The sequence below is a fragment of the Lissotriton vulgaris genome, chromosome 1_2 (genome assembly GCF_964263255.1).
Source record: "Lissotriton vulgaris chromosome 1_2, aLisVul1.2, whole genome shotgun sequence".
Taxonomy (NCBI): domain Eukaryota; kingdom Metazoa; phylum Chordata; class Amphibia; order Caudata; family Salamandridae; genus Lissotriton; species Lissotriton vulgaris.
This window is the reverse complement of record NC_141686.1, coordinates 280,151,050-280,159,218: the sequence shown is the minus strand read 5'-3', so window position 1 is coordinate 280,159,218 and position 8,169 is coordinate 280,151,050. Positions and strand designations below refer to the sequence as shown.

Genomic DNA, 8,169 nt, shown 5'->3' with positions numbered 1-8,169 from the left:
GAGCATTGCAACCAATCGGAATGGCGAGGAGGACTCATCCCTTCCCCCCTGAGGTTTGCAGTGTGTCTGCGCAGGACAATCTGGAGCCTTCGTCTTGGGCTACGCAGTGTCGTATGTATTTCAATATTTATTTATTGTACGGGGTGCAGACTGCACATGCAAGGTGATGCACAACAACGTCTGCTGTTTCTTTACAAAAGACAAGTTGGCCACGTTGATATGTTCTTCGTGGGGAAACAATGATCGTGGCTTAGAAACCATAAGTGGGGCTTGATGGTGTATCATGTTCTATTACATATGGTAATCTTCATTACTCCGGGTCCCGTAGTCCTCGACACCTTCATAATAAACAAGTGGAGATGTCCATCTCCCGACAGAAAAAAACAACAAGAGGCATGCTGGGACACTAATACTGCCCCTCCCCCCGGGAGTACATAAGCAGTACTTACCCAGCAGACCTCCTGTACTAACAAGCCCAGACAGGAAGGCCGGCCGCCCGGGAGGGAGGGAGGGGCGTATGAAGGTGTCGAGGACTACGGGACCCGGAGTAATGAAGATTACCATATGTAATAGGACATTACCCCCAGGTCCCTCCGTCCTCGACACCTTCATAATAAACAAGTGGAGAATACCAAAGCAGAAACCCGGCCTTCCGCACGCAAAAGCACACCCAGGAAACCACAACAAAGCAGCCACCCAAGGGAGCACCGAGAAGGAGGAAAGGAAGACCGCAGGCAACATCCGGCCCGCAACCACGAACAAGACAGCAGGGACAAGGACCGGGGAGAAAGAAACAAGGCCAGGGCTCCAAAGAAAGGAGGCCGCCAACCCGAGAAACAGGCAACCGGCAACGGGACCAGGACCAGGACACCAAGACCAGCCAAAACAACCCACCGGAGAAGACCGCCCAGGTCAGAACCAGCAGGAAGGACACACAGGGCCAGGCAGACCCACCAGGAAGACGAGGCAACCCGGAAGAAGCCAAAGAAGGAACGGCCAACAGAGCGCAGGCACAAGCACCCAGCCCAAAAGGGAAGGAGAAGCACAGGCCAGAAACACGGCCAAAATATGAAAAGAAAGGACTCGAGCCCAAGAGAACCGAGGAGGAAACCCCCCCCGAGGAGGCCCAGGAGGCAACAAGCACCCAGGAGCCGAACAGGACCGATAACCTGACCCAAAGACAGGGATAGGATGGAACCCCAGAACCCAGCTGAAAGCCCACCAAACAAGGAGAGGCCAACAAGACCGGAAACCAGCAACAAAGAAAACACAACCAGGTCGGGAACAGAGAAACCGACCTCAAGCCCAGAAAACCCCAACCCCAAAAGGAAGGAACACAAGGCAGGAGGGGAGCACAGAGCAACCGGGAAACCCCAGCAGCCGGCCAACGAGGCACAGAGGGCAGCACAAAGAAGGCGCCCAAAAGACACAGGAACCCCACACCCAGGCCAGGCAAGCAGCAAGGACAGGAGCAGCGGGAAAAGAAAGTCCAGGGAGCACAGCACCCAGACCACAAACACAAGGCCCCAACCCAGCAACGCCGGAGAGGAGCCAAGCAAACCGCAAAAAAGAGGCCAACAAACCCCAACAGAACCGGGAAGCCAGGACCAGAGCCAAGCAACCCGACCACGCAGGAGAAACAGCAGGCCAAGCAAACCCCGAAGGAGAGCAGAGGAACAAGCAGCAGGAAACTACAGACAACCCGCAGCCCGGAGGGAGGAACCCGCAGAGGCACGAGCACCCCAACCAGAGAGGGAGGGGCAGCCAAACAGACCCACACAGGGAACAAAGCCCGGTAAAGCAAGGGAGGAAGGAGCGAGCCAGGACCACAGAACCAGGAAGAACCCGGAAAAGGCCGGCAACAACCCCCAGCCAGCAAGAAGCCGGCAGAACCGAAGCCACAGAACAGTCCCACAACACCGGTAAACAAGCCCGGGAAGAGAACCAACAGCAGGAGAAGGCCCAGAAGGAACCACCAGGAAGCAGCCCCAACTCAGAACACCCCGCCAGGGCCCAAAGAGGCACCAGCAGGGAAGCAGAGCCCAAAAAGGAGCACCACAAGCAGGAGCGGGTAGCAGCAGTAGAAACCACAGCCAGGCACCCACCAAGGGAACCAGACGAGACCTGAACAACCCAGGGAGCAAACACCCCCAAACAGGAGACGGACCCGGAAGACAACAGCCCCCAGCAGCCCCAGAAGGCCAGGCAGGGACCAACCCGGCCCGACCAAGCCCAACACAGAGCAGACAGCGGAGCACGGGGACAGCACACCAACCCGGTGAACAGGAGGCAAGACAGGAACCCGCAGCAGCCCGGAGGCCCCAGCCAGGAACAAACCAGGCAGGCACCCCGACAGAAAACGGATGGGCAGACAGCCACAGGCCAGCCCCGGGGGAGCCAACGCCGAAGCAGCCAAGCCAGGCACATAGAAAAGCCCCTGGACAACACCAGAAGCCCCAAGCGGGAGCAAGGGAAGCCCACACCAACAGGAAGCCCCAGGCAGCCGCCACAAACAGGCACCAAGCAGGGAACAGACGCTTACAGGAGCAGGCAGGGCTGAAACAGAACAGCCGCACCCAAGGCAGCACAAGCCACCCAAGCGCAGGCAGAAGGGACAAAGCACCCGAGAGACCCCCTTGGCACGACACCGGCAAGCAACCAAGGACAGGAACCAGGCGCAGCCGACCAAGCTGAAAGAAGCCAGGAAGCGGAGGTGAAGAGCCAGGGCACGCCACCGGAGCAAGGCCACCACAGCCAGCCCTCCGAGGAGAGAAGGCCACCCACAGAGAAGGACGCCGAAGAAGCCACCCCCAAACAGACGATCAGCAGAGGGCAAGGCAAACCAGCACCCACCAGACCACCGCGCGGGGGGGCAACAGAGTACACAGAACAACTCCCACCGAGCACCCACAGGAAGCAAGCAGCGTGGGCATTGGCAGCAGCAGGAAGACCAGCCAAAAAAGAAGAGGGGACGAAGCATAGCGCCGAACGCATGCACCCCAAGGAGGAGGTCCCCGCACAAACCACGGCACCCCCAGGTGAACAAGAGGCCTGAACACGGCAAAGCCAGGGCAGCCAGCTCCCACAACCAGGACCAGCCCATGAAAAGAAAAGGGGTGAAACAGCCAGAGCGGGGACCAACAGCAAAACAAGGCCCGCACCGGCACATGGAAAAAGCAGCACCGATCAGGGAAGGGCGCAGGTGCACGAGCAGCCAAAGCCAACCCAGAACACCTACAGACAGGCGAGGGACAGGGAAAGGAACACGGCACCCCAGTGCCCGAGACCAACAGCCACAAAACCCACCCGTAGCCCGTCAAAAAAGAACGGCATCCCAGGGACGCCAACCCCCGAAACCCAACAGGCCGAGCGTGGAAAGGCCAGGGCCAAAAAGGGACAGAGAGGGCACCAGACACGTGCGACAGGGATTGCGACCAGCAGAACCAACCCAGTAGCACCCACCAACAGCACAACCATGCATGTCTCAGGAAGGAGCAGGGGGCCCGCCCGGACAAGACGGCACAACATGAGCATAAGATACTCCATGGAACGCTTCACGAAAGTGCGTGTCATCCCTGCGCAGGGGCCATGCTAATCTTCACTGTATCGTTCCAATGTTAGTATACGTGCTGCCGAAGCGAGCACCAAAAAGGTACATGGAGGGTCGGACACGCGGTGCCAGAACAGGGACCAGAACCAGGACCCTCAGACCAAAAGGCAGACGCTCAACAGACTGAGCAATCCAGGCCAAAAACAGAAAGAAGGAAAGATACACCAGCAAGGGCAGGCCGAACACTAGGACAGCAGAGCGACCAAAGGCACACAGACGCACCCCCCACCAAGCCCCCACAGGAAGGAAGCAGCGCGGGGCACCCAAAGGCAGCAGCAGCCATCCCAAAGGAAGAAGGGAAGAAGGGCCGCCCGCCACTACAGCAGGCCAGACACCAGCAGGGCAGCAGGATCCCCTAGCAGAAAAAAAGGGGAAGAAAACAGCCAGAGCGGGGGCCACTCAGCCCAACAAGGCCCCCACCGCAACCCTGTGGAAAAAACTGCACAAACACCACCGTCCTCCCGTGACAAAGCAGGGAAGAAAAACGGTACCCCAGCGCACGAGACCACAGCAGTGCAAGGGCAAAAAACAATAGCAAGCAGCCACCGTATGGCCACACCAGCAGCGGGGCAACAGGGCGTAGTAATAACAGATGCATATTGATACCCAACACAAAGGAACACAGAAAGCATCCCATGTGGCCCCAAGCCACAAACCCAAAGAACCTCGGGCTCACCCCTCCCCACAATCCTGGCGCGTCACCGTGAATGACCAGCAAAACGCAACAAGATGACAGAGTTACACCAACCACCGAACTCTGTCCTGCAGCAGCCCCTCGAACCGCCGGGAAGATCCGTGGCGCCGCTGCTCCGCAGCCAGGGGAGCAAGGAACCTGCAAAGGGAGAGAAAACACGGACACAGCAGGCATAAGCGAGGCCAAACAACGCACACACCACACCGGCAAGGCAATCAGAACCGGGAGCGCGGCAGACGCCCGGACCCGGGCGGCGCTCGTGTCCTGTGCAAGGCCCAAACCCCAACAGTCAGTGGGGAACCAGCAAAGTAATCCGCGGCCAGTCCCTGCCCCTCAACGAGCACGGAGTGCAAAAGCGGCCGGAGCCGCCGTCCCCGGGACCGGGCAGCACCAGCATTTTGTAACAGGGCGCCAAGAAGCAGCAAGAGCAAAAGCAACAAAAAACTCCGCAAGCGGGACTCACCCAGAGTGGGGGCCAACCCCAGGAACAAGGCCCCCACTCCAACAGCAAGGAAACCAGGAAACCGGCAGGAGCACATCCAGCGAGGCACGCCTCCCCGGCCAGGCTCGGGGAGCCGAGCCCTCGACCCGGAAGAAACTTCCCGGGAACTCCAGCCCCAGCCGCAAAGGACCGGTAGGTGCACGAAGAACACAGCAGAACACCGGCTCCAAGATAGACCGACTCCCAGCAAGCCCGGCAGGCCAGGAGGCAGTCCAGGGAACCCCGCGCCCAAACAGCCAGGCAGCAGGGCGGGGGGGAAGAAGATAGCCACTCAAGCCCAGCAGGAGCAGCACCAGCACACCATCCATTCTGTCGACAGACAGAAAAAATGAACAGGAGGTCTGCTGGGTAAGTACTGCTTATGTACTCCCTGGGGGAGGGGCAGTATTAGTGTCCCAGCATGCCTCTTGTTGTTTTTTTCTGTCGGGAGATGGACATCTCCACTTGTTTATTATGAAGGTGTTGAGGACGGAGGGACCTGGGGGTAATGCTATTGTGTGAGTCTCCTAAAAAGTTCTGAAGATTCAGCAGGGTGGGCATTCTCAATCCGATTGACATAGTATGAGCTTTTAGCCTACCGGTTATCCCAACATCATGTTACTGTATTCGTCCAGAAGTGCTATCACATTGAGCTCCTTACTGAAAATATCCATGTTCAGTCAAGTGTCCTTTAGATCTTTGCTCAATTATTCATTGTGTTTGTTGGTAGAGGGTTAACTTGTAACTATGCAGAAAGATCCCTAGGTTAATTGGTTTCCCAAGTACTGCTCACAAGACTGTGCAGGATCTGAAGAAGTTTTCATCACTGCACCCTTCTACCACCATGTCTTGAGACCTGAGGGGTAACTAAATTTGTTCACAGAATATTAGAGTCAGTTTCAAGGGAAATGCAGGGTTCTATATAGATGTGTCCCATAATGTGTTTTATGCCTGCATCTTCAAGGCATATAAAAAGAATTTGACCTGAGTAATGTCTAGATCTTATGTGTCTGGGCATGGGCAGGCATGGATAGAAGGCAATAATCCCTGGAAAATCCAGAAGACATTGGTGTGATTGGAATATCGAAGCATATTTACATAGATCACTGAACTTGTTTGGTGATTTACATCAGCTGTTCCCAACTTGGAAATATATTACTAACAAGACGTCACGAGATTCTTGGCTTTCAAGATTTCACATTCGTGGATTGCTTTGCTGATCTTTGTGATCTGATTCACAACCCTGATGAAGTCCATCTATTGGACGGCACGCTTTGGCTGGGCTTTATGCTTTTGATTGGAAATGAAAATAAAGATTATATGAAGAAAAGAAATTTCAAAACTCCCCGCACTTTAATTTTGTTTCAGATCACATGAATTTGATATTGTTTATAATCTATAAATGTACTATATTTGATTATATGCTCCTTTTCATTATTTCTTTATTCCTATTGGGCTAGGGTCTTCTTGGATGGAGCGATCCTAGACTGGTGGCCTCTTGATCACAGCTGCTGCGTCACCACCTTCGATGGCCTCTCGCTCAAAGAACACCAGACTATCATGCAGTCAAACGACAAAACAAAGCTCAGTTGTCTTTAGCTAAGACCTGAAGCTGGACAGAGAAAATAATTACACTTCTTCCTTCTCTTTTTGGTATTCTGTATCTGGTGAGTATTATAAAGCCCAGAGGAACAACATCAAAAGTATTAAGTTATTGTTTGAGAGCAAAGTTTAAAATGATTGTTAAACATTTGTATTGGGCACCCAACAGTCCAGCAGCACAGTTCCATATAAGCCTAAAACCTGCAGGAGAAGATATTTTTTGTAAAGATGTTATTTAAGATCTATGGGCCCGATTCACAGAACTAACTTAAGACAAAATCCTAAAGTTACTACTTTTGGTATTCACAGAAGTTAGGATTTTGTCTTAAGACAGATTTAAGACAGACTTAAAGTTAGGATTCTGTCTTAAGTCTGTCTTAAGACAAAATCTTAACTTCTGTGAATACCAAAAGTAGTAAGTTTCGGATTTTGTCTTAAGTTAGTTCTGTGAATCGGGCCCAATATTTTCCCAAGGAGGAAGCTGAGCGAATTCTTTTCAGAAATTGGTTTATGGTCTGCCCCCTGACAGGGAACCATCGAGCCTCCATAGATAACAGCTTGATGGAGGTTGGGATGCACAACTTGATGATGATGGAGCACAGAAATCTCTCTGTGTTGTAACGATGGATCCTGTGTGAGAGAGGAGGAGATCTGAGACCCTGTGTCACATGCAGAATAGAGACTTTTATCTTTCGCACTCGCTTCCGGGTCTCTCTTGTCGCGGACACGTGATCTTACCTGCTGCCAGGTGCACCACTGAATCCCTGTCCTATTTAAAGGTGGCCACATGTTCCTAGGTTGCTAGAAGTATGTCCCAGGAGCAAGCTACTTGCATAGTCCATACATGAGTTAAAACAGACCTTATCTTTTGATTTGAGGCTGATGAAACAAAATGTTATTTGCTAAAAAAAGGATACAATTTCTTCAATAATCATCCATTTTCTTTGACTTTATTCACTAGTTCCTTTTCTCATCCATCCCCCAAGGTCTCCCAATCATCTCAGCAGTTGCATGTATGGACTCTGAGGCTCATTCATCCTGAGCAACCAATGTGTGTCTTCAGCTGACAACAAGCGGTGGCCTGAGCCACTGGGATACCAGGGCGTTCCCTGGGATGCTGGAGCGGGGAGGCTGCTTTCATGTCTGGAAGGGCTACCTGTCCATCTTGAAAGCAGCCCTGTGGATTGGGCACTCTTTCAGCCTGTGCTCCACCCTCCTGTAGCTCTTATTCTCCCAAAACAGTTCACCTGTAGCTGGAAAGAGGGCCTGCCCAATTGCGGAAGATCTGATGCTATGACAGCAAAGAACAGAGGCAGATATACCAATGTATAAAACTGCTCTTCTTCCTTCTGCACTCTTGCACAAGAGTGCCCTATGCTCTTTGTACCCTCATCTTTGGAGGATCTAAGTCAGAACTTCACATGGAACAATTCACTGACGGAGTGGCAAAGAAAGTGGTAAGGGTAAGAGACAAGGGGCCATATGTAGGTAGCCCATTTGCGATCACAAACACTGAAATTCACAGAATTTCAGTGTTTTCGATCGCAATTTGGGCAGTGTGCTATGTAGCACACAATAATTCACACGCAAAATAAGGAATTGCAAAAATTGTGATTCCTCATTTTGTTATTGCCTTTAAGGAATCCCAAATTGCGATTCCTTAAATGCAATGTAGGAAGCACCCAAGTTGTGTGAATTTGGCTTTAGGAATCGTAAATTACCACCACCTTCAGGTTGGTGGTAATTTGCGATTTCTATGTGGCACACATACATGCCCTTAGG

The 8,169-nt window shown here is 52.7% G+C and overlaps 1 non-coding gene across 1 annotated transcript; it reads right to left on the bottom strand.

The window, feature by feature from the left end:
• Positions 1 to 3,538: 3,538 nt before the first annotated feature.
• On the bottom strand, positions 3,539 to 3,645 carry LOC147736481 (U6 spliceosomal RNA). The gene has a single exon (XR_015307922.1). It is a non-coding gene; the product is annotated as a U6 spliceosomal RNA (small nuclear RNA).
• Positions 3,646 to 8,169: the final 4,524 nt, after the last annotated feature.